This window comes from Simochromis diagramma, unplaced genomic scaffold, assembly GCF_900408965.1.
Source record: "Simochromis diagramma unplaced genomic scaffold, fSimDia1.1 OVJJ01000107.1, whole genome shotgun sequence".
NCBI lineage: Eukaryota > Metazoa > Chordata > Actinopteri > Cichliformes > Cichlidae > Simochromis > Simochromis diagramma.
Genome location: NW_024387209.1, coordinates 6,629,448 through 6,651,345, shown reverse-complemented (window position 1 = coordinate 6,651,345; position 21,898 = coordinate 6,629,448). Strand labels below are relative to the sequence as shown.

The 21,898-nt window shown below is 41.9% G+C and overlaps 1 protein-coding gene and 1 long non-coding RNA gene across 2 annotated transcripts in view; one reads left to right on the top strand and one right to left on the bottom strand.

The window, feature by feature from the left end:
- ahr2 (aryl hydrocarbon receptor 2) overlaps positions 1 to 21,898 on the top strand; it is a 98,183-nt gene that overhangs the window by 48,908 nt on the left and 27,377 nt on the right. The window lies entirely within an intron of this gene.
- On the bottom strand, positions 2,399 to 21,610 carry LOC120746098. The gene is made up of 3 exons (XR_005698777.1): positions 21,501 to 21,610; positions 9,700 to 9,705; positions 2,399 to 2,410 (listed from the first exon to the last, which is right to left on the bottom strand). It is a non-coding gene; the product is annotated as an uncharacterized LOC120746098 (long non-coding RNA).

Here is a 21,898-nt window from a genome sequence, read left to right as displayed (position 1 = left end):
GTCGGTACACTGGCCGTCCTCGCCGCTGGGTCCAAACACCAAAACAATGGCTCTTGGTTGTGTAATCTCCCTGCACGCTTTAACTCTTTCGTGTGCTGACTGTGCACAACAGGTGAAACTAATTTAGTGTCAGGGAGCATGGTACTCCAGAAAAATGATTGAAAACATTCCCCGGTGTGCATTTCTAAAGCAGGCACACCTGTTTTTGCAGATAAATTTAAACAACCGCAGGAGTGTAATGCAGTTATCCCTTTGACTCATGTTTTCCTTATTTAAAAAAAAAATTGCTGATGTCAAAACAGATTTCCACATTTTGAGAAAAATAACAGCATTTTGTCCACATCTACCTGCATGTGACTCAAATGTTGCTTTATTAGGAACAACTGGGAGAAAATGTTTGGACTTTCTGATGCTCTCTCTTGGTTTTATTTACTTCACCGTGTCTTGTACCGGAGGCGAAATCCCTTTACCCTCATTTTGGATATTTAGCAGAGTTTTCCTGTTATTTCAAGACAGAATTGGATATTTTTTGCGAAAAAAAGACCTCCTCATCGCCTGTTTCACATGGAGGCCAAAGATCTTGATTTATTGTCTTATTTGAGTTAAAATGAGTGTAAGACTGAACCTCAGGTTTTCAATCATTCTCTTGTAAATATTTCTGAAGATGAAGTCACATACAGCTTAAATCAGTTTAAATCAAATATTTAAAACCAACTGTAGATTTCTTAGTGTGTAGAAACTTACGGGGGGGAAAAACAAAACCTTCAATCTTTGAGCTGCCGTTGTTGTTTACATCGCTGGGCAGTCTGGGTAGCGATGTCAAATGGACCCTACAGCAGGATAAACATCATTCCATGTTTTCTTCATCCTGTGCTAGTCGAACCCGAGTGAAACATAACCGAAGAAGAAAACATAGTGGACATTACTCAAGCTGCACATCAACATGAAGACAATCACAGAGGCCGCTTGGCGAGTTTCTCGATTGGTATCTTCCTCCATCATACGGCCCTCCTTTACTTTTTTATCATGTCCTTTTGTTTTTCATGTGTCAACTTGGTCTGTAGTTAGCGGCTCAAGAGCATCTGCCCCCTGAGTAGCTGCGTTGGTCTGAGGAGGAACCACTGGCTGCACAGCTGGATGACTGGAGGGGCAGATTTTCACAACCTGTCGTGATCAAGGCTTTGGTTTGTACCCAGCAGGAGAACATGTCATATTTCCCATCTTAACTTGCTACCCCAGGTCGTTTAAGCTCAGGACAGAAATGCAAATAGCACACAAGTATTTAGGTCTTTGCATTTTCCCATCTTTCTCATCTTCTTATCTTAAGCCTCAGTCAAAGAGACCTAGAGGCCAGCTGGCAATCCCCTGGCAAGCTCCTGTTGCTGGAAAAAAAGTGTATTTGGCAAGTGGTTGTGGCAGGTTGCTGGCAGTCGCTAGCATGAAAATGGTCACGAAGAAGTATACGTTGCTATGCTGAAAACCTTTCTGCAGGTGCTTTAATCGCTAGCAGATTGCGCGGTGACCTGTAGTTTGCACGGAAGACTGCAAGCCTCTGCAAAATACTCACCAGGCGGGAATGAAACTGTGGAGATGGAGACACTTAAGCTTCTTGAAATATGCTGGCTGCAGCGGTTGCAGGTGAATGTTTACTGTTTGCTCTTGTGTCACAACCAGCAACTTCCAACAGCCGCTCGCCAAACGGTTGGGGAATACACCCCTTTTTTCCCATCTGAGACCACGAGCACTGAGCCCTCTAAGCTGTCAATATCACTTGACTTTTTTCTTTCTGAGTGGAAATTAAAACCAAAAGTAACATACTGTTGACTTTTTAGGATTGTGAGCTTGTGTCTTCGATCTTGTCATAATATGTCCTATACAATGAAAGTAGGTCTGGGGTTAAGTTAATACCCACCTCTTTTTAAAGAAAGCTTCTTTGAAATGGTACTGCTAAAACTTAATTTGAAAGGTAAAGGTAGTGAAACAAAACTCTAATCTTTACCCTAGACATGCTGGTGGTGAGCTGGTGGATGTTAAGAGGCCTACAAGTTGAAATAAGAATCAGAATCAGAAAGACTTTATTTATCCCCAAGGGGCAATTAAGATACAACAGAGCAGCACGGCGTTGAAGATAAGGACAGGGCATAAACAGGCAATAATAATAATGGTGAAGCTGAATTGTTTCTAAATGCTTCATTATGTATTAAATAAGAACTGGTTTAGATGCTTAAAACCTTGGAGTGATTAACAAATTCAAGCAAAGTGACACAAAACACAAAACCCCCCCGCCACCCCCTCCAGCTGTTTGAAGGTAGCACATCATGTGCTTCCTATTGAGCTGCAGCAGCTGACGGAGGTCTTGAAGCGATCCATGTGTGCAGCAGTTCTCCAGTGAAATATTTTTAGACGTGTGCTGTTTAATTTTAGGAGCCGCTTTGGATTTGGCAAATAAAACCTGTCGCCCGCCCGTCCCCCTGCGCGACGAAAGGAAGGGAAGGCGAGAGATTCCTGGTCTCAGACGGACAGATCTATAGCGCTCGGGTTTGGTTTTTGGCACATTTGCCCAGAGATAACAGCCAGAAATGAAACTCCAGAGCTATATATTTACTTTTGGTAACGCTAACAGGAAAAGGATGCAGATCTATCTGCTTCCCTCTGTTTCATTTGTAACTCAGAGTACAAGAATTAAATCCAATATAGTGTATGTTAAATGTAAAACTGGAGGTACAGATTGTAGTGCCTCGTATCTGAAGATTCAGCCTATTGCTTTCCAGAAAGTAAATAACAAGAACAGCTTATAATTAATAGTTTGAATTCTACAGGATTTAGTGCTTTTCTCTGTTTAATCTCAGATGGAGGGTGTTTGGGTTTTTGGACTCTCTGATACATTAAAGATGCTGATTTTGAGGCTCTGGGAAGTCGCACCATTCAATTTGAATATTTTTCTGACATTTCAAAGAGGAAAAAAATATTTGTTAGCTGTAGCTCTTGTAATGATTATGAAGGAGTTTACTTTACAAATCGCTGCGTCTTGGAAGGCCACACGCTGGCATCTGTCCAGTTTTCTGTTGATATATCGAAATGACAGCTTTAATAAAGCACCAGTGCAAATGAAGCCCCACAGGACGCCACAGCGAGATCCCACGGACTAGTTTCCATTGCGGTCGGTGTGACGTAAAGAGGGGACGCTGGTTTGGACGAGCGTTTGTACTTATGGGTTATGCCCTGTCAAGCTTCGACGACTGACGGAAAACAAGCTTTCCTGCAGCATTCCCAGAACTCTTTTCTTCCTAACCAGCAGTGTTTACTGACACAAAGTCACGCTCGGTTGATGATTTCCTAATCCCGATTCTGTGACGATGCCATCCAGAGGCTCTGTCATCTGTCTGGGGACAAGCAGCTCCCCTCTGGTCCCATTTTGGACCATTTAGTCCAAAGTCTCTTTGTTGAGGCCGAGCCAGAGTTTACATTGGACGGTTTCATTCCAAAACACTATAAATCTATTTAGGAAAGAAAATGGATGCCTCATGTCTGCTGCTCAGCGTTAATTAAGAAAAACATCTTGTTTTGTCGTCTGAGCGTTGCCGGTCGGAGCTGCAGGGTATTAACATCTGATTTTGATGTCAGTTTGGCAGAAAAGGTGTCTTTGCTCTTTCAGAAGTTTGGTAAGGATTCCAGTCTCGGTTCAGAGAGTTCTTATTTATCTGAGATGTGTTTAGTGACCTGATGTGGAGGTCCTGCTTGGTTTCACGAAGAGATGGAAAACACCTGGGTGGTGAGTTTGCCTCAGGCAGACACTCAATTTTTTTTGTATGAAATGTCAGCCAAAGCTGGCAAACATGTTTTCATTTCTTGTTGAGATAGTAAAGTTTCTAAAGGACAGTTGGGTTTTGGGTAAAAGTGTGAACAGGTCCAGAATATTTCCAGTATTTATTGGGATAAAATGCAGAGAGTATTGGGTTTAAATTGGAGCTGTTGGTCTTTTTCTTTATTCTCTGTCATAAAGACTGTTCCAGTGATGGACGCTGATATTAATCCTGGCCCGAATTTCATACCTTGTACATACCTTGACCTCTATCAGACCAAGATATGTACGAGTAATGCCTCAGACTTCACACTGCTCTGAACGCTGAGTTTCACAGGTTTGTTTCTGCTCTCAGCTCTGTTTGATGTCACAGAGAAGTATAGAAGCTCCGCCCACCTGCTGTTAAAACCTTCTGCCAATTACGAGAAGGTCGAGGAACTAATGATGGCTTCTTTTTGACAGAAGATGAACTTTTGATTCCAATCTTGACTTCTGACACGTATTAACCCAAGATAATCAAAGTAAAAATGAATTTTCTTTCAGCACCATCAACTTTCCATTAATAATAACAATAATGGATTGCATTTATATAGTGCTTTACAATTCCACTATTCATTCACACACTGGTGGAGGCAAGCTACAGTTGTAGCCACAGCTGCCCTGGGGCAGACTGACAGAAGCGAGGCTGCCATATCGCGCCATCGGCCCCTCTGGCCAACACCAGTAGGCGGAAGGGTAAAGTGTCTTGCCCAAGGACACAACGACCAGGACAGAGAGAGCAGGGGGATCGAACCGGCAACCTTCCGGTTACAGATGAGCTTCCCAATTCCCTGAGCCACGGTCGCCCCATTACTTTCCCTAAAAGGCCAAATTCTCTCCCCTTTGGGCTGCGGCCAAGCTACTGTCCAAAATTAAAAATCTGGAGCTGGAAATGGCTGGAATTGGGCCACTCGGGCACCCAGGAACAAGAATATAGACCTTTAAAGAACATTAAAGTTACTACCAAACAGTGAAAACTCTTTCTCTCAAGTCAAGGTCAGAATAGGTTTCTGAGAACAGGAAGTGCATCATGTCAGCAGAGGAGGCTGCTCAGGAAGTAACCTGTCGTATGAGTTTGATAAAACAAAGAAAGAAGCATAAATAATGATTTTTGACCTGCTGCACTTACTGTAAACACGCTGAAGTAAGCCGGTTACGGCCGTGCACGGAGACGTGCCATCTGACTACCTGCATAACCTGATCTGTGCATGTGTTGTGAAATGTGAGCTTCGTGTGTCACTAATGATGCATATTTTTCTTTTGCTTTCTCTTTCATGTCCCTCGGCCCTCCTCTCGCTGCCCTCCCCTGGTACAGGTAAGACCCTCATGAGTGTGTTTAGCTCCAGTAGTCGTTGACCTGTTTAGCTGAGAAGCTGCAGCCCTACATTTCATTGTGTTCATTGTGTAGCTCAGCATTATCAGTAGTTGTGGTAGTAGGAGTACTTGTAGTACTAGAGTTTGGCTGCAGTCGTGCAGCCGTGCATAAACAAACCCAACCGGCCGGTTTGACTGCATTCACCCCTGACACAGAGACACTGTGTGAGCGTCCTCACATGTTCTAGCTTTTTAAAGCGTGTGTGATATACCTGAGGTTCTACACATTGAAAGGATTACTTCTTCTTCTTCTCCTTATTTTCTCTGTGCCTGAAACCTCCGCAGTCCTTTTTGTAGAAAAACTGACAGAAATCCCTCTGCTCACTTTGGAACCTTCTCATAATTACACGATCGGATGCTGCGTTTACTGCTTTTTTAATGATGGGAATGACTAGCTGTCCTTGTCCGCAGCTGGAGTGTAATCTGGGTTTAATGCTACAGTTGCATTTACAGTTTAGGAAAACAGTGGCTGGAGACCGCGGCATGACCAAAATTGTTCTGATCGTTTAGAATGAACCTGCGATTACGCTGCTTTTGAGACAGTCGCTTCGAAGACGGCGACGTCTAGTCATTTTCCATCGTCAGAACGACTTTATTTCATGAAGAGAGTAATAAAAGTGCAATAAGACAGACCCAGTCATGAATAGGGTCAAGTTGTAATCTGTTTGTGATTTGTGGGGATTAAATGTGATAAATCATCAAAAATTGCAAGTCTTTTCCCATCTAGATGGACATAAATTCATATGAACTGCTTCCTTTCACAGTCCAGCCAAAGCCTCATAGATTTGAAACAGAAAAATTCCTCCACAAATAGTGACGTAGTTGCTGGAGGACTGTGATTTTACTGTTAAATGACATGGGCGTTTGTCAACCTTTCTTTTAAACAGAAATATAAGCAGAGTACACGAGCTGGCAACCCGATGAGCTGTCTGCATTTATTTAGTTCTTTGCAAACCTTCATCACTCTGTCTGAGAGTGTCAGACAGTAATTCTTTGGAGGCAGGATGCCTCCTTTCAGGCAAACTCGACTATCACCAGTGCAGTTACTAGGCAGACACAGATTTTTCGAGAGCTGATTCTTTACAAGTAGTGGTAGTCTAATTCTTTGGGGTTGTTAGCCTGCTTGTCTATCGATACTGTTTATCAGTTTCACTTGCACTTGTGCTATATTCCGCTGATTTCAGTGCGTGTCCTGGACGAGGAAAATAGTGTCACATTACGTTACTTGTGCAAAATGCATCCAGGACAAAAAAGCACAACTTTGGCTCTTTTTGAACACTTGCACAGACAGCATACTAACGCTAACCTAGCCAAGAACCCAGAGTGACTTTAGTGAATGCTGACCCCAGCCCAGCAGCCAGACCCCGAACTTCAACAGGTAACAAACTGATGAGCAGTCAGACTGCATCCTCTGTTTCTACCTGCTCGTGTTTCTAAAGGAGAATCACCATGGCGATCGCTTTGAAGTCTCGTTGAGCTAGTTTGATCTTTGCTTTGTGCTTTCGGCTTTGTATTCATATCTAAATACTAAGAGAAAGGTCATATGTGTGTCCCTATTAGGATAGGGATTTCCATTTGTATGCGGGGCTGTAGCCTGTAGGTTTATATTGTTAACTAGTATTTATGTGACAGTGTATTTCAGTGAATAGTGTAATCATTTACTTTAACCTGGGAGTAATTAAGTGAAGCAATATGTTTCATATGTGTAATAAAATAATTACTTTTTTTGAGTACCACCCCCCACAGTGATCACAACAAAGAGCAGAAATACCCCCAACATGCACAAACATTTGACCGAACAGCATGCAATTAATTTAAATGAATGCAATGTCTTTGATATCCTGCTTAGAGATCATAGTGACTTATAGGAGAACCAATGAGAACCCAATGAGAATCAATAAGGAATCAGAATCGCTAAATTCTTATCAATTCCCACGTCTACTTCCCCTTCCCCTTTGCCTTGACAGCGGAGCATTTTTGCACCTTACACAAAAGCCAAAACTTAGTCAGAGTTTAGAGCAACTTGAGCCAAGCTAACTGATAGCGAGAATCAACAGGATCTACAGTATGTAGAGGAAGTAAAACTTTCAAGGTTTCTGTGGGTGAACCTGTAAAAGGATTATAAAGTCGCCTTTGTCTCGAGATCGCTCACAGCCTCTTACCTGGTTAGCTTCAGTTCACTCTCACACTTCCTGTGCAGGGACGCCATTGTGAGCCAGGCTTTACAATCAGAAATACTGTTGAGTCAGGGCCTGTTACGTTCAATAGCTGATTTTTAAGTTAACGAATTGCTGACCAGAATAATAACGATTGAAATATCTGCTATTATTGAGCTGCCTTATGAGCCTTTGAAAGTTGTGACATTGTGGTTACAATAAGACGATAGAGCAACACTTTACAAGGTGCGCCACATACGGCTGACCTGTGAAACTCACTTTTCTGACGTGGTAAAGAAGTTAAGTTACACATTCAGATCTCTAATCCTAACATTTTCTACATAAAGATTTTCTGCGTCTGTCATCACTCACTCTTTGCGTAGAAAATGTAACAAATAAATGTGTAAAATTACAGAAAAGGTTCTGGTACCTCACAGGCCAGACTTTCCTGTAATTATAAAGCAGACACTTTCTGTTTAGTCACACAAAATGTCATGTTTTTTCTTTGAGTGTGGATCTTTTTTTCAAGACAATAAAAAGCTTTAAAACTTATAAAGACACAATTAAAAGTCTAAAACTGATGCCCTCCTTATGTTTGACACTTCTGTAGTAGAGGCTGTCTTAAAGAGGAGTCCACACTCTGTTCATTGTTCACTTATTTCCTCATTATCCTTGTTTATCAGAGCCCATCCCTTCTACTGCTGAGTTTAATGTCCTCGCCTCAACCTGTTGGCCTGTTACTCAGAAAAAAGTCAGCAAATCTTCCTAGAAAACATGACTGAAATGCATATTTGCATGCATCAAGGGTTTGGTAATGTCTCTGTAGTGTTTTTCTTATGTATACACTTTGGGTTTTTCCTCTTGGTTCACCTTCTGCCACCAGTTCCTCTCCGCCCACAAACATATAGAGTCAAAATGCAAGAATTAATGGAGAGAAACAACTCCAGCAGGCTTCACTGACACCTTTGATCAGTATTTCCTCGCAGAAATTCAAACCAAACCCAATGCTTAATCCAAAGAGAATGATTATAAAATGGCCTCTTAAGAAGATCAGGTGTCTCGGCTCCAGACGCTTTGTCTGCAGCTGTGATCAGAGGTGGACAATATGTAATATTTAATAAATATTGGCTCTGTGTATTAGATTTCCATGTTATTCACAGCTGTGCAGATGTGCAGTCTGGATTTGATTCTGCCTGAAGAGCAGAACCAAAACACTGATGTTAGAGCATTCTGCTGCCTGGTGGTTGAAGTATTCCTGCCTAACTCGGTTTTTACATCCAAGCTGTTCATTTAGTTCTGAAATAGTCAGTTATTGTGAATATATTATGGAAAAGATTCAAACTTCAGAGCAGGTTCCTGCTCTGAGCGAGCTTAAAATAGAGAATAAGGAAGTTCTATCAGATCTTAAACCCCCTCAACCCCCACAAAGTTTCTGATCTGATTCACGATGATAGCCAAATATAATTCTGATTCATGTGTGCTTTTCTAAGGAGCTCAACCTGAGTCATTTCAGTAATTTAGTGAGAAATACTCACTCACTTTTTCCTGCTCAGAGCGCTTCACTTCTGTCAAAGGTGAAAACTGCTCGTGCGCATCTGCAGCAGTGCCGCAGTGTATCTGTAACCCACGTCTGCCCAAAAGCCGCCCAGCTTCGATGGAAATAATGAACCAGTGCTGGCACTTACGTTAGAGAGAGTGTTTCACCACAGTGGCAGCTCAGAGCCACCACTTCCGCCTCGTGGCGCCCGCAGCCAGTGGCATCACCCGAAAAAGAAAAAAGAAGAAGAAGAAACGCAGCTCGTTTGAGGGATTTAAAGACGCAGTGTTAAATTTAAAAAATATTATGTTTGGAGTATTTATTTTTCTTTTTAACATTTTAAATGTGGTTATTTTTCCATGTTTTCTATGAGTTTTTATTTTTTTCTTTAAATTTTATTTTTTAATTTCATTTATTTTTTGTATTTTTTATGTATTATTTTATTTTTGTAATTTTTTCTATTTTTTAATTCATTTTTTATTACTTTAAAAAAAAAAAGGATATTAGAATATAATAGGTATATTTTTAAGTGTTATAGGGCTCAACAGCTCGTCTAACATGTTAAGGATCCCTGGTTCAAGACAGAAACAGGAGTCCATGAGAGGTTTACTTCAGGAAGGGCACCTGGCGTAAAAATGCTGCCAAATGGTGGACTTATCTGCTTTGGGAACTCTGTATAAATAAGGAAGCAGCTGAAAAGAGACATTTTCCAGTGTAGAGAGCAAAAGGGCAACATAACCATCAAGAGAGAAAAATAAAGGACATTTTATGTCATTAACATAACAGTTAACCTCTTCCTTAAGCTAAAATGTCATCAGAAGGTCAAATGAAAAACCTTTCCACTGCTGTAAGGAGAGCCTGAACTCTTCAGTCCACCTTAAAGATTTCTGACTGACACTCACAGGTAAACGCTGCGGGGAAGAGGGCGTTAATGATGTCACTTTGCGGAAGCTCCTCGGGGTTTCACCGCCCACCGCCGGGCTGAGACAGGAAGCTGCTGAGGTCTGCTGGGTTTTCCTCTGATTCACTCAACTTTAAAATGACGCGGCAGCAGCTCAGAGAAGGCCTGGCAGTACCGGGAAAGCGATCTTCACCTCATTTGGCTTGCAAATGCGGCAGACAGTCGGCGAACGGACGGTCAGGCTCGAGTGGCCTTTGTCGGGCCACTCGAGCCTGTTTTGAGATAAAACCCTTTGTCGGGTTTTATCTCTGTGGGGAAAGGCTGATGAGGAGTGCAGTTGAGTGGGCGGACTGTGGCATGTGTGTATTTAATTTAGTCTTCAATAACTCTGATAAAAGAAGCACGCGCATCAAAGACAGACCATCAAATAATCCGTGTTTTTACACAAAAAGTAGCGCAAACGGTCCACAGTTTGTTGTAGCCTAACGTGATGATCCTAGCTACTTTCCAGCATTTCCTGGCTGCACCATGCTATGCTTTCACTGCACTCACAGTGAAAGCATAAATCTGAAGGTGGGCAATGCTTTTAATGTGGAAATTATGGGGGAAGTGTTTATTTGTGGCAGTGTGAAGAGTGGAAACCCAGGCTGATAATCCTGGAGTAAATTAAATAAATATAATGTCAAAATTGACCACAAATGCTATTCTGTTATTACAGTATATTTTATTTATAGAAGCATTTTTCAAGTTAATTAAAACATTTCCTTTTACACTTTTTTTTGTATTTTTTTGGGATAATATTTTTTGTAATTGCATTTATTTATTTTTTTATTATCCTTTTTTAAAAATGTTTTTATTTTGGAATATTTACTTTTCTTATTATATTTGCTTTTTAAGTGAAAGGTTGCTGGTTTAATTGCTGCCGGCTATACAAATCCCGTTGGTGTTACGGTATGAAGCTACTCACTGTAGCGACCTCTAGTGGCAAGGGAGCAGCTGAACGTAGCTATGAGTAATAATTTTTTTATTTTCACATGGTATTATTTTTGTATTTTTGTGTATGTATTTGATAGTTTTTTTAATATGCGCTATTTTATTGTATATATTTTTGTTTTGTAATTGCAGACATTTAATTTTTTTCTTTTATTTTTGGATTCGTTTTGCATTTCTACAGTATTTTAATGTTAGTTTTTTTTTTTTTTTTTTTGCCTGTCCCGTTTGGCTCTTTTGCCATCAGAATTGTTGTCTAAAGGCAAAGAAAGATGCCCAACGGATTTACTTTACCAAATTGACCATCCCAGCATTGCCGTAATGGTCCATTTGATTCACCTTTTATTGTTTATTTTATTTTCACTTACTGAATACGGGACAGACTTGACTGGGGGAAAGAAAGAGGGAAAGAGAAACAGCTGAGAAGAGGGACGGGGGAGAAGGGCAAAAAAAAACCCCAACAGAATGAGCAGAAAAAGAAAAAAAAAGAAGAAAAAAAGAAAAAAAAATACATATATCAATCACCTGGGTCACCTGCTGAGAAAGAAAAAAGAAAACAAGCAGAAGAGAACAACAGTAATAGAATAAACAACATCACAATGATATATGGGAATATGACAGTAAATACTAAATATTAAACATTATTGTGCAGCACATAAGATCAACAGAACACAGTGTGCTTTGAGGTAGGAGCCAAAAAGGGTGTAGTTTGTGGGTGTGATCACCCGTGTGTACACCTGTGAGCATGGACGCGCTTGTTTTTTTTTTTTTTTAAAGGTTCCTTCATGTAATGATCTGCTAGAGGGTGTGGGGGGGCCACAGCCCCGTCCTCCAGGGCATGAAGCAGGTATGGAGGAGATCAAAACTCCAGACATCCAGAGGCCCCCAGAACACAAGAGACCAAGGAAGACCAACAGAGGGGCAGCCGCGCCACTGTCCCAGAAAGAGCTGAGGAGAGTCCCAGATGAGGGCTCACTCAGCAGCCGCGGAGCAGAAGCCAGGGGGAGTTGCAGTGACGCGCCCGTGAGCTCCGCCGGCAGCCAGCCGTGCCTGAGTGACCGAGCCCCAGGCCGGGGGCACCCCGCCTCCGAAGTGGCCCGAGCGAGCCCCAGGCTCCAGGCCCCGATAAGCGGCCGCCAAGGAGTGAGCCGGTGTGTACCTGGACGCCCACCCCCGGACACAAAGAACCACCAACGCACCGACACCTGACACTTCCCCTGCCACTGGCAGGGGAAGTGGTGGTTTTTAGTTTTTAACATTTAGTATTTCATGCATTGTAATATTTTTATTGCTAATTTTTTACATTTTTGTAAAATATATTTTTTTAATTTTCAAAAAGTTGTTTTACAGTTTAATTTTTTGGTTTTTACATGTTTAGTTTTGGGGTTTTTTAACATTTAATTTTTAAATTATTTTTGTTTGATATTTTTATTACATGCATCATGCATGCAACATGCATCATTATTATTATTACTATTATTATTATTGGTCATCCAGTCAAGAGCAGTTTCCTCGCGTCTCTGTGTTGCTGTGAAACTGATCAAAGAAACTGTCTGAGAACACTAAAAAAATGAGGATGATGTCGAGAACGAGATAAAATGGGTGAAAGAGAGAATATCTGGCTGAGGAAACGTATCACTCCGACATGATCAGACACACACACTGCAGAGAGCAGATTAAATCCAGCCGTCCTCTGATCCAACTGATAGAGTTTCCATGTAAAGAACACACACACACACACACACTGCCAGCAGCAGTTGTGTTTCTGGGTGTGTGTACTTGCAAACTTTTCACTTTTCTGTGTGTTCTTAGTTTTTCTCACATGTTGCATTGCATCTCTGTACGTGTGCACGCACAAGCCCAGCAGCCCACACCTCCTGTGCTCGGTTCGGTTCTAACCTGTCGGTCGGGTTCTTGTCAGGAGTGAGACCTCCTTCTGTTCAGTCCAGGACAAAACGGCGGAGAAAATCCCCACTCCTCCTCCTCCTCCCCCTCTCCCCTGCTCCTCTTTCCCTCTCGCTCTCTTGTCTAAATAAACTCTTTACACGCAACTCTACTGGCTGCCTGCCGAGCCCGCCTGTCAGTCATCACTCGGGGTTGAAGCCAGACTCCAGGCGCAGATACTCTGTGACATGTTTACTGACTCGATTGCTGACTGAGTAACAGGTTTACTGCCTAACAGGCTCGCCTGTTTAGCGACTGGTTGACACAAAAGCATCCATTTTGCTCCGCTTCAGCCTGGAAAGGCATCCAAGTCAGACGGGATCAGAGTCCGAGCTGGAGTTTTCAGCTCGCCGGTTGAACGGGTCACTCTAACGAGGCTTTACCGGATTAAAATTATAGCTGCCACCGGCAATAATAACAATTACACAGTCTCCGCCGCTAACACTTGTGGTTGTCACCATGTTTCTGCATCAAGACAAATTTCTGCAGTGAGAAGGGGGCGAATAAAGTGAGATCTGAAATGTGCCCTGTGTAAGCTCATTATTTCTGCCAAATTCCTGACACTCTTTTTCTGGGGTTTGATCCTCCTTTGAGACCCGGCTAGAAGTCATTTAGGTGTTTTTTTCCCCCCCTCCGAGCTGTGGTGTACAGTTTGGTCTGGTGCATGGAGGAGAATGGAAAACATAGAGAAGCAAATTAACCCTGATAGTGAGTGTTCTCTTAAATTTGACCATTTTTGAACGAGGTTTGGTGCAGACAGAGAAGCTTTACCCCAACTTCCAGCTCGATTACTCAGCGGTGGAGGAGTAAGGTTTGTGTGTACGTGTGTGTGTGCGTGTGTGTGTATGTGTGCGTGTGTGTGTGTGTCAGAGGGAGAGGTGGGGGAAGAGGGGGGGGTTTCCTGTCCTCAATGAGTCCATGGCACGACAGCGATAAGAGCACCGGAGCTACATTATGCTTCAAACTCCATTACAGATTACAGTGTGTTGCCCCCACCCCCCCCTCGCTGCTCCTCATTCTCCCCCTCTTCCTCCCACCTCTCACCTCACCCTCCACCTCCCATCTCCTTCCTCTCCAAAATCTGTACCTTTAGCCTCCCTCTTGTATCCACTTCCTGCCCTCTTCTTTTTCCCATCTAGCTTTGCCCTTCATCTTAGACCTCCCTCTTTCACCTCCCTTTAACTCCTTGTTCTCTCTGTCTCACTTCCTACCTTTCTTTACACCCCCCCCCTACTTTTTCCCAGCAGCACCTCCTCCTCAATCCCCAAATTAATTTCTCCACTATTTTGCAACTCTCGATCTCCATCTTTCACCTCCCTTTACCATCCTCTTCCTCCGCCTCTGCTTCTCACTTTTCACTCTTTTCACTCCGTCCTCCTTCTCCTCCTCTTACACCTCTTTTTACATCTCTATCCTCTTCCTCACCCCTTATTTCCTACCTTATAGTTTCTCCTTTATTCTCACAGTGTCTCCTCCTCCTCCTCTTCTCCTCCCTTTTACAAAACTTGTACCTTTAGCCTAGGTGCTGTTTCAGCCTACCTCTATCCCCACCCTCCTCCTCATCTTTCTTCATCCAGCTCGCCTCCTTCATTCCTGCACACCTTTACATTGTTACTCCTATTTACTGACCACCTTTGTACCCCCTCCTCCTCTCTTTGTACCTCCTGTTTTCTTACATGTCCTCCTGCTTGGTTCACCTGCAGTTCTTCCACCATCCCCTTACTGCGCTGTCCTCTATCTTCTTTTTCCTCCTCTTCCTCCCTCCTGATTCCCAAGGCCTATACCTTTGACCTGCCTCCTGCTTCGTCCACTTGTCCTTCACCATACTCCTTACTCCTACTATGTTGGTGCCCCTTCCACTTCCATCCACCCCAACCCCAAACCTTCTTCTTCCTTCTTACACCCCATATCTCCCTCTTTCTCGTCCTTCCTACTTCTCAGTCCCCCCCTTTACATTTTCTTACGTTGTTCTCCTCCTCCACCCATTCCTCACCTCCTCTTCCTCACCTCCTCATTAGAGTCTTCTGTATAATAGCATTTAGCAGCTCCCACTTGGACAACATGCAATCATGCAAACCATTCAAAACACAGTGGAGGCATATCAGACTCTTTGGCAGCTGTTTCTATTGTGTGTGTGTGTGTGTGTGTGTGTGTGTGTGTGTGTGTGTGTGTGTGCACTCACACAATAATCATGCTAAATGCCCCCCCAATCTTTTCCTCAACCAGCCTCCTTCCTTTCCTTTCTCGGCTCAGGATGCTGGAGGTTGAAAGTTCGCACGCGAGGCTGAGTGTGTGTGTGTGTGTGTGTGGTTTGAAAATAAGCAGCAAGTATGGCAAATTAGCCGTATTTCCATGAGCTGTGCTGAAGTGAGTTTTCTTTTTTTCTTTCTTTCATGACTCTACATTCTCTGTAATCTCAAAGTTTCATCAGTGTCTTTTATTTTAATGTCAGCTGTCACTTTGTAAGAATAAGAAGCGGTTCTGTCTCTTTAGCTTGATAAGCTTGCATAGATTTTTTTTAATTGTGGCTAAAACCCCGTACCTCGAAACGTTCATTGTTACTCAGAACAAAGTGACCGATGCGACAGTGAGGTCAGTTATTCTCGTCGCGTTCTCTGCTGTTGAGCTCCTGCGTTCTGCTCTGATATATAAACCTGCCTGGAGGCCATTAAGACCTCATATTTTGACTTGGGTGTTTTTTTTTCTGTGCAGTCATGTTGAGCTGCAGTAAATGAGGAGTTATGAGTGAATATTTTGGCCTTCAGATGTGGGAAACCTGCAAGTTTAAGTTACCTGGTTCCAACTGATACCACTGCCAGGAATAAATCAACGTACATTTATTTAAACACTTTCAAAGGATCAAATGTTAAAATGCATGGCAGAAAGAATCATTTGTTAATTTCGTGACAGCTCTTTGGCACCACCGTCAGACTTTCTTTGGTGTAAATGTGTTGAAACGCACTATATGGACAAAGGTATTGGGCCACAGAGTCTCTTAGTCTTTGAATCAAGCACTTAGTCGTGCAGTCTGCCTTTACAAACATTTTTGAAGGAAGGGCTCGCTCTGAAGAGCTCACTGAAGCTAAACGTGGAGCTGTAACAGGATGCCAGTGCTGCAAGTCAGCTCATGAAATTTCTTCCCTCCTCAATGTTACACCATCAACTGCAAGCAGTATTATTTCAAAGTGGAAGTGTTACAGATACAGAATGCCGAGGTAGGCCAGGAGCTTCATGACGTGGGTTTCTATGGATGAGCAGCTGCTGTAGCTGTAATTTAACTAGCGTGGTACTTTAGTCCAGCGGTCTCCAACCTTTTTTGCGCCACGGACTGGTTTATGCCCGATAATATTTTCACGGACCGGCCTTTAAGGTGTCACGGATAAATACAACAAAATAAAACTAGTACCGGTACCGAAAAAAAGGAGATTTATTCATAACACACGTGAAAAGACCCAGGAAAACCGAGTTAACGATAAAAACGTTAAATAAATAACGCTGAAAACCGATAAAAACCCTGAAAACCATACATTTCACACCTGAGCCTCAACTCTTGCGGCCTGGTACCAAACGACTCACGGACCAGTACCGGTCCGAGGCCCGGGGGTTGGGGACCGCTGCTTTAGTCCATATAGTGTAGGCACAAGAACCAACACACAACAGTGGAAAAGAGTTCTTTAACTGGCTTACAGTCTTGAACATGAAGAAAATCAGTCCCATCAGGAGCTCTGTAGTCCAAAGAAGATTGTTAAATTCTATCTGTACCAGTTAATATTTTGCTTTGTTCTTGGAGACGATCAGCAGAGAGCAGAGGTGTCAGTGGCAGCAGATGTGACATTAATTAAGCCAGAAACAGGATGAAAAGGAGGAAGTGGAGGGTAGGGGGGGTTGCAAAGTGGCTTGCAGAAACGAAAGTAGCTTAAAATAGTGGACCCTGTGTGAAATTAAGTTTTAATCAAGTTGGTATAGTTGTTGTTGTTGTTGTTGGAGTATTTCTTAGTTACACTGCAGCATGTGATAATCTAAAGCTACACTTCAGCTATTAGCAGTGGCTCATGGTCAAAATAACCATTTGTTTTACCTGAATCTTTGAATCTCTCCCTTCCTAATTATGTCCCAGCTAGGGCTGAGCCATATCATACCGTTCACGGTAATACCGGTATAATGTTGGGCAACGATAAGAAAATGAAATATCGCAATAGAATATGGGTAAAAGGCGCAAGCGCAGTGCCTTTGTTTACATACGCACATGGCGGCGACGGAGAATGACAAGGGCGAAAGCGGATCGTTGAATGAAACGGATGAACCAGAATTGGTTTGTGAAAATGCTGCAATTTCAGTGGTGTGGAACTGGTTTAGCTTTCGTCCGTCAGACACACAACAAAACACTATTTTTGGTAGAGCATGCTAGCGGGCCGTCGTTATTACCGTGTTTTTTGGAAAATACGGCACACTTAAAATTAATTTTCGGAAAATCGACAGTAAATGGCCTGTATTTGTATAGCGCTTTACTAGTCCCTAAGGACCCCAAAGCGCTTTACATATCCAGTCATCCACCCATTCACACACACATTCACACACTGGTGATGGCAAGCTACATTGTAGCCACAGCCACCCTGGGGCGCACTGACAGAGGCGCGGCTGCTGGACACTGGCGCCACCGGGCCCTCTGACCACCACCAGTAGGCAACGGGTGAAGTGTCTTGCCCAAGGACACAACAACCGAGACTGTCCAAGCCGGGGCTCGAACCTGGCAACCTTCTGATTACAAGGCGAACTCCCAACTCTTGAGCCACAAGCGCCCCTTATAATCCTGTGCGCCTTATGTATGAATTCTGGTTGTGTTTACTGACCTCGAAACGACTTTATGTGGTACACGGCGCTCGAAAATCTGTCAAATGTTTCAGTACGACTTTGCTAAGCTACAAACCCACACCGCTTGATGGATTGTCGGAGCATTACGGCTATCGTAGACAGGAGCCTCGCGTAGTGATACGTACTGTGCTTCAACATAATATTACCGTATTGTGTGTGTATAAGCTCTTTTTAAGTTTTGTGGATATTATACATGGTTATGCTGAGGATATGTCGGCCAATTTTCACTGAAAATGCCTTTTGGTTAAGCTGTTACCAAGGAATTTGCATTTGCACTGTTAAATTTTTATGCAACTTTAATGCACATAAAAAACAGCTGCTTATTTAACTGAAAATACATTGATGGTTTTTTTTGCACTAATAAAGTTGTGGAGTTGTAAAGTATTTTGTCTAGTGTCAATTATATCGTCAGTTATATCGTTATCGCAAATTTTCAAATGTATATCGTGATAAATATTTTTGGTCATATCGCCCTGCTCTAGTCCCTTCATCTATTTACTTACCATGTTAATACACGTTAATCACCTTCCTCCGTCTCTTCCTCACTTCTCCGCAGCTGGTGAGAAGGGAACAGTGAAGGTATTAAGGAAAATACCCGGTATGCCAGATTACAAGTCCATCCCTGTCTGTAGGTCATCGCTAATTACAACTGAACTAAAAATCTTTGGCTTTTCTTATAATGACGTCATTTGAATCTATTTGAATCAAAGTATTACTTTCTTTTCCACTAGAATAATCCAGTTTCAAGTTTTTTTGTCACATGTACGGTAAAGAAACATCAAATTCTTCCTTTACTATCCAGATCAGATGCCAAATAGACAAAAATCCACACATTAAATAGATAAATAAAATAAATGATTACTTATACAGAATGCTACATCAGCTGTATGTGCATTACAAACCAGTGATTGTGCAATTTTGCATGTGCAAGCTGGGAAAACGTAGACAGTCAACTTAGACAGCCATGGCTATAAACTCCTGTCAGAAGGCAGTGGGAAACAAGGAGTTCACTCAAACATGGATTGTTTTATGAATTATTTTCATCTAGCTTTATAAAAACAGAGTAAATTTGTTTTGTAAGGAGTCTGAATAAATGGAACTCTGTTTGTGTAGTTTGTGTTGTATTTTTAAACTTTTTTTGCATTAGTGACATCAGATGATTTTAGATGTCTTTCCAGGATAAAGGAAACATTGGAGGAGTTAAAAGTATGAATAGAACCATCAAGAAATAGCAAGATGAGACTTTTAAGGGTTAAAGATACACACAGCCTCAGTGAAAGACCGTTTAGTCCAGTCATCATTCTGCTTATCTGTCCTTATTTGCCTTTCTGTCTTGTTGTTTCTTCACCCTGTAAACCTTGACCCGCTTCTCTTCGAGATAAAGCTTAACCTGAACCCGACCCTAACCTCGGGGAGCGCCACGTACCTGCGGTGCGAAGCTCTTCGTAGGCTCAAGTGAGGAATTCAAGCCCTGATCTGACTGACTGAGCCTCGTTTCAGAGCCGCTGAGTGATGAACTTGTCTCCACTGAATAAATATGTGCTGCTTGGGAGATGAACTCCAGAACTCCTGCTGCCCCAACTTTAATGAGTGATTGGTATGATCCCTGTATGTGTGCATGAGAGGGTGTGGTGTGCAGTATCAGCGGAGGCACCCGGGGTTGACCCTCTGTTCAGACACAGGAATGTAAACGTTGAGATTTCTTCTCCAGAAGCAGCCTTATCGTAACGTGAACGAGGTCAGGGGTTGTAGGAAGAGCAGGTTCAGGGCTAGAGGAGTGTGTGTGTGTGTGTCTGTGTGTGGTTTCTGAATCCATCATGTCTGTCTGCTCGTATGCATGCGTGATGTAGCGCCACACTTTGCACTATTATAAAACACAGCTTTCAGAAACCTCTAACATGCGTTACCAAAGATGCCTGCTCTGTTTCTCATGCACTGTTTACCTTTTCCTCTGCACATAGAAAAAGAAAGTAGATGCTTTTTCACTTCTGACTTTTCATGTATAAGGACATAATGAAAATAATCTGGTCCTGAGCACACTCAGATGAACAACACATGACAGATTACACTGTGTCATTATTTATTTAATTAAAGCTAAGCCAGAAATGCAGAAAAACTAAGCGCAAACCATGACTCAGTAGCTTGTAGAACCACAGAGTAATTGTTTTCTGTTTGACTTTATCGGTCTCTCAGATCACTGTGTAGGATTTTTTGGCCCACTCTTCTTTACAAGAAGAGTTCATCGAGGTTTGCTCCTGAACTGAACGGTTGTATTTGCCTAATTTTAAGACATGTGGAGGCTGAGATTACTTTTTTCCTGATATGTAAAACCTTAGAACTAAAAGAGACCACTATGACTGTATAGTTTCAATAACAAAACTGCACCAATTAAATGTCTGTAACGTATAGTAGCAGAAACAACTGTTGGTACTGCAGGTGTTTGATCTATTTTCAGATGATTCATTGGAGAAAACTTCACCAAGTGCATCTGGGGTAAACTTTCAAGGGTCAAATCGTTGTACGAGGCATTGAGACGAGGCTCATCTTCTATGTTAGAGTCAGATTTGGTTGATTTAAAGTTTGATTTAAATATTTGAAATTCAGGACTCAAGTAAAAACTGGCCAATAAAGCTACTGCTTCAGTAGAAGCATGCAGGTATGCAGGTGTCCTTAAAGATTTTGATTTGATGAGACATATTGAAAAAACGATTCTACTCTGTGTATAAACCATTAAAGTAACGATGAGTAAACAGCGCCTGTTTCAGTCCGGTTTGCATGTAATTGGGCTTTTATGTTCTTTCATGGTTGCAACGTCGGCTTGTTTGCCATTTTTCTGTGGGTGCGGCCATCAGTGAAATAGCTGTGGTTATCATGCTGAAACTTTAGACCACAAAGCAGGAAGTCACCATAACGACAATGGAGGAGGGGGCAGGAAGAGAAGCAGTTAGAAAACAATATGAACATTAGTGTCAAAATCGGCTATCAAAGCGTTGAGGGCGCCTCAGTGGCAAACAGCTGTTAATCAAAATGATTGGCAGGTTGACACAATCAGTTCTAGAGGTGGAAAGGAAGGTAAAACTTCAGTGAAAAGAAAATAGCATTTCCATTTGTGGTGATTTATATTTACAGCAGTAAGACAGAATAGAGCAGGCATCAATCAACCAACAGAGCCGGTGAAAGTGGGTTGCAAAGCTGTTTGCAGATGCAGCAAAAACTCTAGGCTGTAGCATATTAAGTTGCATGGCCTTCATGATATTTGCCAAAAGGAAGCGCAGAAGGTTATCCAGGTGAGCAATTAGCTTTTTTTTTTAACTATAAAGTTACTATAAGGGTAACTTTTACTGTCTGAGAATAAACAAGAAAGAACAAAAAGGGTTTTGTGAAAAGAATTTACGATTTTAAAAAAAGAAAATGTAATTAATAGCATGAAGACTGAAGCAAGCTTGGACTGCAGACCCTGAATTGGTTGATCTTTAAATGGAATCAGTGATGTTTTTCGTTAGGTTAATCATGCAAAGCTTTTCTAGTGGAGTCCAAGAGTAATGAAAACTGTAAATGAGCACAGGAGCACAATCTCTTTTCTTGGCTTGGACTTTGAAGTTAATATTTATATTTGGTTTATAAAGGACCTTTCAGATTATTAGAACCTCCAGTATTTACCATTTGCAAATGTACATCTGATAGGGGAATCCATAGTTCCAAAAGCACTGACTCTCTAAAGAAGATATTTAAATGTGTCAAATTATATTGGAAAAGGTCTGAAATATGTCTCCTGGAGTTAATAATATGACTTATAAAAAAATTTTTTGCACACACACACACACACACACACACACACACACACACACACACACACACACACACACACACACACACACACAAAACAGATTCCTCTGGAAAGTCCTCAGAACTCTAGACCCTAAACTGATTACTAGAGGATTTAAGTGTCTTATTCATCTGTCCAGCTGCTCTCCAGTTCCTTGTCCAAATCCAAGTTATTTCATGACATTACAAATCCATCAAAAGTGATTAAATGCCTTATTTTGTGCAACTGAGAGTCCAAAACTTACAAAATATTTAAATTATTGTCATGCAAGAAGCAAAAAGCAACATATTCTTGTATTTAAGAAGGTGGAACAATCAGATACTGACATTTTTCTTCAAACTGAGTAATGAGTAAATTACTTAAAAATAATAAAATATTTGTATATTAGCTAGTAGATTAAATAAGATCTTTAACTCAAATTTTTATACATGTATTATATAACTCTCAGTGAAATTCT